This window comes from Zeus faber (genome assembly GCF_960531495.2).
Source record: "Zeus faber genome assembly, chromosome: 5".
Lineage (NCBI taxonomy): Eukaryota > Metazoa > Chordata > Actinopteri > Zeiformes > Zeidae > Zeus > Zeus faber.
This window is the reverse complement of record NC_137192.1, coordinates 36521875-36531289: the sequence shown is the minus strand read 5'-3', so window position 1 is coordinate 36531289 and position 9415 is coordinate 36521875. Positions and strand designations below refer to the sequence as shown.

Genomic DNA, 9415 nt, shown 5'->3' with positions numbered 1-9415 from the left:
GGCTGCAAAGTGAGCTTCACCTTGTTTACTACTGGGCTCTGCCTCAAAACAAACCTCTAATGGTTTACCTGTCTGATCAGGTGAGTCAGCAGCCGACCAATCAGCTCAGAGCAGCAGCTGATAGCGCACAGATTAAACTGCTATTTCCAGGAGAGACAGAGTGAGAGAGAGAGAGAGAGACAAGCACTTCCAGGAATGTGGAGCCGTCTACTTCAAGCCACAGTCATGTTTGGAGCCTTGCCTCAAGGCACTGAGGTAGTTGATGGTTTTACTATAAATTGTGCCCAATTCAAACAACAAAACAAGAACTACAGTTGCAGAGCAGCTGCAAAACATATCTTCTTATTCCACCGCGACCAAGCGCTGGCCCAGCGAGTCCAACAGGGTCACAACATCCCAGAGCCAGGAGGCACTGAGCTGCTGTGGGCTCCTCGTTGTCGTTAGGTTGTCCTTACATTACGTTACATGGTTCCTTACATTACGTTACATGGTTCCTTACATGACATGGTTCCTTACATTACGTTACATGGTTCCTTACGTTGCATGGTTTCTTACATTACGTTACATGGTTCCTTACATTACGTTACATGGTTCCTTACATGACATGGTTCCTTACATTACGTTACATGGTTCCTTACGTTGCATGGTTCCTTACATTACGTTACATGGTTCCTTACATTACGTTACATGGTTCCTTACAATACGTTACATGTTTCCTTACATTACGTTACATGGTTCCTTACATTACATGGTTCCTTACATTACGTTACATGGTTCCTTACGTTGCATGGTTCCTTACATTACGTTACATGGTTCCTTACATTACGTTACATGGTTCCTTACATGACATGGTTCCTTACATTACGTTACATGGTTCCTTACGTTGCATGGTTCCTTACATTACGTTACATGGTTCCTTACATTACGTTACATGGTTCCTTACAATACGTTACATGTTTCCTTACATTACGTTACATGGTTCCTTACATTACATGGTTCCTTACATTACGTTACATGGTTCCTTACGTTGCATGGTTCCTTACATTACGTTACATGGTTCCTTACATTACGTTACATGGTTCCTTACATGACATGGTTCCTTACATTACGTTACATGGTTCCTTACGTTGCATGGTTCCTTACATTACGTTACATGGTTCCTTACATTACGTTACATGGTTCCTTACAATACGTTACATGTTTCCTTACATTACGTTACATGGTTCCTTACATTACATGGTTCCTTACATTACGTTACATGGTTCCTTACGTTGCATGGTTCCTTACATTACGTTACATGGTTCCTTACATTACGTTACATGGTTCCTTACATGACATGGTTCCTTACATTACGTTACATGGTTCCTTACGTTGCATGGTTCCTTACATTACGTTACATGGTTCCTTACAGGACATGGTTCCTTACATTACGTTACATGGTTCCTTACGTTGCATGGTTCCTTACATTACGTTACATGGTTCCTTACATGACATGGTTCCTAACATTACGTTACATGGTTCCTTACGTTGCATGGTTCCTTACATTACGTTACATGGTTCCTTACATTACGTTACATGGTTCCTTACATTACATGGTTCCTTACATTACGTTACATGGTTCCTTACATTACGTTACATGGTTCCTTACATGACATGGTTCCTTACATTACGTTACATGGTTCCTTACATGGTTCCTTACATTACGTTACATGGTTCCTTACAATACGTTACATGGTTCCTTACAATACGTTACATGGTTCCTTACAATACGTTACATGGTTCCTTACATTACGTTACATGGTTCCTTACATTACATGGTTCCTTACATTACGTTACATGGTTCCTTACGTTACATGGTTCCTTACATTACGTTACATGGTTCCTTACATTACATTACATGGTTCCTTACATTACATTACATGGTTCCTTACAATACGTTACATGGTTCCTTACAATACGTTACATGGTTCCTTACATTACGTTACATGGTTCCTTACATGACATGGTTCCTTACATTACGTTACATGGTTCCTTACGTTGCATGGTTCCTTACATTACGTTACATGGTTCCTTACATTACGTTACATGGTTCCTTACATGACATGGTTCCTTACATTACGTTACATGGTTCCTTACGTTGCATGGTTCCTTACATTACGTTACATGGTTCCTTACAGGACACGGTTCCTTACATTACGTTACATGGTTCCTTACGTTGCATGGTTCCTTACATTACGTTACATGGTTCCTTACATGACATGGTTCCTAACATTACGTTACATGGTTCCTTACGTTGCATGGTTCCTTACATTACGTTACATGGTTCCTTACATTACGTTACATGGATCCTTACATTACATGGTTCCTTACATTACGTTACATGGTTCCTTATATTACGTTACATGGTTCCTTACATTACGTTACATGGTTCCTTACATTACGTTACATGGTTCCTTACATGGTTCCTTACATTACGTTACATGGTTCCTTACAATACGTTATATGGTTCCTTACAATACGTTACATGGTTCCTTACAATACGTTACATGGTTCCTTACATTACGTTACATGGTTCCTTACATTACATGGTTCCTTACATTACGTTACATGGTTCCTTACATTACGTTACATGGTTCCTTACATTACATTACATGGTTCCTTACATTACATTACATGGTTCCTTACAATACGTTACATGGTTCCTTACAATACGTTACATGGTTCCTTACATTACGTTACATGGTTCCTTACATTACGTTACATGGTTCCTTACATTACAGTACATGGTTCCTTACATTACATGGTTCCTTACATTACGTTACATGGTTCCTTACATTACATGGTTCATTACATTACGTTACATGGTTCCTTACAATACGTTACATGGTTCCTAACATTACATTACATGGTTCCTTACATTACGTTACATGGTTCCATACATTACATGGTTCCTTACATTACGTTACATGGTTCCTTACATTACATGGTTCCTTACATTACGTTACATGGTTCCTTACGTTACATGGTTCCTTACATTACATGGTTCCTTACATTACGTTACATGGTTCCTTACGTTACATGGTTCCTTACATGACATGGTTCCTTACATTACGTTACATGGTTCCTTACGTTACATGGTTCCTTACAATACGTTACATGGTTCCTAACATTACATTACATGGTTCCTTACATTACGTTACATGGTTCCATACATTACATGGTTCCTTACATTACGTTACATGGTTCCTTACATTACATGGTTCCTTACATTACGTTACATGGTTCCTTACGTTACATGGTTCCTTACATTACATGGTTCCTTACATTACGTTACATGGTTCCTTACGTTACATGGTTCCTTACATTACATGGTTCCTTACATTACGTTACATGGTTCCTTACAATACGTTACATGGTTCCTTACATTACATTACATGGTTCCTTACAATACGTTACATGGTTCCTTACATTACATGGTTCCTTACAAAACGTAACATGGTTCCTTACAATACGTTACATGTTTCCTTACATTACGTTACATGGTTCCTTACATTACATGGTTCCTTACAATACGTTACATGGTTCCTTACAATACGTTACATGGTTCCTTACATTACGTTACATGGTTCCTTACAATACGTTACATGGTTCCTTACATTACATGGTTCCTTACAATACGTTACATGGTTCCTTACATTACGTTACATGGTTCCTTACATTACGTTACATGGTTCCTTACATTACGTTACATGGTTCCTTACAATACGTTACATGGTTCTTTACATTACGTTACATGGTTCCTTACAATACGTTACATGGTTCCTTACATTACGTTACATGGTTCCTTACAATACGTTACATGGTTCCTTACAATACGTTACATGGTTCCTTACAATACGTTACATGGTTCCTTACATTACGTTACATGGTTCCTTACATTACATGGTTCCTTACAATACGCTACATGGTTCCTTACATTACATTACATGGTTCCTTACATTACGTTACATGGTTCCTTACATTACGTTACATGGTTCCTTACATTACGTTACATGGTTCCTTACATTACGTTACATGGTTCCTTGCAATACGTTACATGGTTCCTTACATTACGTTACATGGTTCCTTACAATACGTTACATGGTTCCTTACATTACGTTACATGGTTCCTTACATTACGTTACATGGTTCCTTACGTTACATGGTTCCTTACATTACATGGTTCCTTACAATACGCTACATGGTTCCTTACATTACGTTACATGGTTCCTTATATTACGTTACATGGTTCCTTACATTACGTTACATGGTTCCTTACAATACGTTACATGGTTCCTTACAATACGTTACATGGTTCCTTGCAATACGTTACATGGTTCCTTGCAATACGTTACATGGTTCCTTACATTATGTTACATGGTTCCTTACATTACGTTACATGGTTCCTTACAATACATTACATGGTTCCTTACAATACGTTACATGGTTCCTTACATTACGTTACATGGTTCCTTGCAATACGTTACATGGTTCCTTACATTACGTTACATGGTTCCTTAATTACGTTACATGGTTCCTTACAATACGTTACATGGTTCCTTACAATACGTTACATGGTTCCTTACATTACGTTACATGGTTCCTTACATTACGTTACATGGTTCCTAACAATACGTTACATGGTTCCTTACATTACGTTACATGGTTCCATACATTACATGGTTCCTTACAATACGTAACATGGTTCCTTACAATACGTTACATGGTTCCTTACATTACATGGTTCCTTACAATACGTTACATGGTTCCTTACATTACGTTACATGGTTCCTTACAATACGTTACATGGTTCCTTACATTACGTTACATCGTTCCTTACATTACGTTACATGGTTCCTTACATTATGTTACATGGTTCCTTACAATATGTTACATGGTTCCTTACATTACGTTACATGGCTCCTTACATAACGTTACATGGTTCCTTACATTACGTTACATGGTTCCTTACATTACATGGTTCCTTACATAACGTTACATGGTTCCTTACATTACGTTACATGGTTCCTTACATTAAGTTACATGGCTCCTTACATAACGTTACATGGTTCTTTACATTACGTTACATGGTTCCTTACAATATGTTACATGGTTCCTTACATTACGTTACATGGTTCCTTACAAAACGTTACATGGTTCCTTACAAAACGTTACATGGTTCCTTACAATATGTTACATGGTTCCTTACATTACGTTACATGATTCCTTACATTACGTTACATGGTTCCTTACATTACGTTACATGGTTCCTTACATTACATGGTTCCTTACATTACGTTACATGGTTCCTTAAATTACGTTACATGGTTCCTTAAATTACGTTACATGGTTCCTTACAATACGTTACATGGTTCCTTACATTACGTTACATGGCTCCTTACATAACGTTACATGGTTCCTTACATTACGTTACATGGTTCCTTACATTACGTTACATGGTTCCTTACATTAAGTTACATGGCTCCTTACATAACGTTACATGGTTCCTTACATGAAGTTACATGGCTCCTTACATAACGTTACATGGTTCCTTACATTACGTTACATGGTTCCTTACAATATGTTACATGGTTCCTTACATTACGTTACATGGTTCCTTAATTACGTTACATGGTTCCTTACATTACGTTACATGGTTCCTTACATTAAGTTACATGGCTCCTTACATAACGTTACATGGTTCCTTACATTACGTTACATGGTTCCTTACAATATGTTACATGGTTCCTTACATTACGTTACATGGTTCCTTAATTACGTTACATGGTTCCTTACATTACGTTACATGGTTCCTTACAATATGTTACATGGTTCCTTACATTACGTTACATGGCTCCTTACATAACGTTACATGGTTCCTTACATTACGTTACATGGTTCCTTACATTACATGGTTCCTTACATAACGTTACATGGTTCCTTACATTAAGTTACATGGCTCCTTACATAACGTTACATGGTTCCTTACATTACGTTACATGGTTCCTTACAATATGTTACATGGTTCCTTACATTACGTTACATGGTTCCTTACAAAACGTTACATGGTTCCTTACAATATGTTACATGGTTCCTTACATTACGTTACATGGTTCCTTACATTACGTTACATGGTTCCTTACATTACATGGTTCCTTACATTACGTTACATGGTTCCTTAAATTACGTTACATGGTTCCTTACAATACGTTACATGGTTCCTTACATTACGTTACATGGCTCCTTACATAACGTTACATGGTTCCTTACATTACGTTACATGGTTCCTTACATTACGTTACATGGTTCCTTACATTACGTTACATGGTTCCTTACATTACGTTACATGGTTCCTTACATTAAGTTACATGGCTCCTTACATAACGTTACATGGTTCCTTACATTACGTTACATGGTTCCTTACAATATGTTACATGGTTCCTTACATTACGTTACATGGTTCCTTAATTACGTTACATGGTTCCTTACATTACGTTACATGGTTCCTTACATTAAGTTACATGGCTCCTTACATAACGTTACATGGTTCCTTACATTACGTTACATGGTTCCTTACATTACGTTACATGGTTCCTTACAAAACGTTACATGGTTCCTTACAAAACGTTACATGGTTCCTTACAAAACGTTACATGGTTCCTTACAAAACGTTACATGGTTCCTTACAATATGTTACATGGTTCCTTACATTACGTTACATGGTTCCTTACAAAACGTTACATGGTTCCTTACAATATGTTACATGGTTCCTTACATTACGTTACATGGTTCCTTACATTACGTTACATGGTTCCTTACATTACGTTACATGGTTCCTTACAAAACGTTACATGGTTCCTTACAATATGTTACATGGTTCCTTACATTACGTTACATGGTTCCTTACATTACGTTACATGGTTCCTTACATTACGTTACATGGTTCCTTACATGGGGGTGTAGGCCATCTGTTAATGAAATTACATCTAGAGTGTGAAATAGGGCCACAGATATTTCTCTTTAACCCCAATATTAAAAGGGAAAAAAAAAAAGGCATACACATTTGAATGGAATATATTTATGTATTTAATTTACTCAGTTTCCTACCGCTGCTCTGCTGCTCGCGGCCCAAACCGGACAAACTTATATCGAACTTTATTACTCATCACATGTGAATTGATTGAGCTCGTTCTACCTTCTCACAACCTCATCACCGAGTCCCTAACCAGGTGGAGTTCAAGACAACTGATGGTAGAAGTGTTGAAACAGGAGGCTACAGCAGGAAAGCGGGCACCTGGCACCTGATAGGACATGGACGTGTTGGGAGTCAATGAATAAAGCTCCACTGAAGGAATTCATTGATGGCTTGTCTGGTGAGGCCCACCTGAGTGTTTTCTACCTCAACGCGATGCTCCACCTGTTCAACAACAGCCTTCTGCAGCCAGAGGAGGGTGAGACCGAGCTCACCAAACAAACCAAGCGCAACTCCCTCAACAATAAATACAATGACCCTGTGAAACAGGAACTGCTGGACACGGCCTCACTCATGGACCCCCGGTTAGGGACAACCTACATAGCAGATGACAAAGGGTAGGAAATCAAGAGAAGAACTGTGTAACTAAAATGGGTTGTTAAATATACTTTGGAGGAGGTTAATACACCCGGGTGGCCCCGCCCAAGTAATGTCTAATTGTGGTGGAGGAGCCAAAGCACCTTAGACGTGTGTTTATTATACATTCAAGTGTTGTTTACATTCACATATGTACAAATGATATTTACATAGATGACACGGGTTAAAAACTGGACTGATAATGACAGGGTTTAGCTCTAGCTTCTGGTGCTAAAAACACGCTCCGCTCTTCTCTGGTTGGAGCGGCTCTTTGAGTCATGGTTCTGCTTTAACGGGCGGGGCAGTGGACGGTGTTGTAGAGGCGGAGCAACACGCTTTCCTTACCGTAGTTGTTGCTGCTTGCTCTAAGAATTATTACTTAACTTTGGATTTACTCTCGTTCAAGAAGATTTGGTCGCGGACATATTTGATCCCTGTGGAACTTGGAATCAACACTTTTGTTGATCTGTTTTGCACCGGAGTCATGTGGAAGTATTTTCAGTACACAGGGTAAACCAGCTGTTTGGACCAGCATCCAAACCACCATCAGCTCCAACATGTGGAAACACTGGATAAACATCGACCACTGCCATCGGCGAACGTAATCCCTTCTGCCCATGGCGTCAACAAGGCCAATATCGGCCGATACCGATGTAGGAACCATAAATGGCTGCATCCCCGGTGAGTGTTGTTGTCATAGCAACGCAGGTAAAGAACAGACGCTAAACATGTGGAGGGAAGATACTTTTCTACAACCACACTCTGCTCCCAACAACAAGGTGTACATACCAACCCCAAACCCTGCAGCTCTCCAGCCCAACACAGCTGACTGTTTACCTGGTTAGCCGACTGTTTACCTGGTTAGCCGACTGCGTACCTGGTGAACCGACTGCGTACCTGGTTAACCGACTGCGTACCTGGTTAGCCGACCTGGTTAGCCGACCTGGTTAGCCGACTGCGTACCTGGTTAGCCGACTGCGTACCTGGTTAGCCCACTGTTTACCTGGTGAACTGACTGTTTACCTGGTTAACTGTTTACCTGGTTAACTGATTGTTTACCTGGTTAACTGTCTGTTTAACTGGTTAACTGTCTGTTTACCTGGTTGACTAACTGTTTACCTGGTTGACTGTCTGTTAAACTGGTTGACTGACTGAGTACCTTGTTAACTGACTGTTTAACTGGCTGTGTAACTGGTTAACCGACTGTTTACCTGGTTAACTGACTGTTTACCTGACTGTGTAACTGGTTAACCGACTGTGTAACTGGTTAACCGACTGTTTGCCTTGTTAACTGACTCTTTACCTGGTTAACTGACCGTGAATCTGGTTAACCGTCTGTTTACCTGGTTTACTGACTGTTAAACTGGTTTAATGGCAGATAACTAGTTTAACTGACTGATGACTAGCTGGTAAGGTGACTATTTACCAGGTTAACTGACTGTTGACTAGTTTACTTGACCTTTGAATAACTGATTAACTGGCTGTTTACCACGTTACCTGACTGTTTACTAGCTGCTTAGCTGGCGGGCTGGCTAGCTGGTTAGCTGGTTGACCTTAGCCTGGCAGCTAGCCGCTAGCTGTGGCTCCGCCTCGGGCTCCAGTCGTCGGGCTGGTTAACTCACTATTTAATAGTAACTACGAGGCCGACCAGACGGAGCCTTCCGTCGGGGTTTGGAGCCCCGCTGAGCGGCTGAGCTAACCCCACGCTCCGCTCCGTTAGCACCGCTAGCCTGCCTGCTAACACCGTGGAGATCCGTCAGAACGCTT

At 39.9% G+C, this 9415-nt stretch overlaps 1 protein-coding gene across 2 annotated transcripts in view; it reads right to left on the bottom strand.

Moving 5' to 3' along the window:
- Window positions 1-9415, bottom strand: part of ip6k1 (inositol hexakisphosphate kinase 1) — a 34025-nt gene that overhangs the window by 24470 nt on the left and 140 nt on the right. The gene's annotated exons all lie outside the window — the stretch shown is intronic.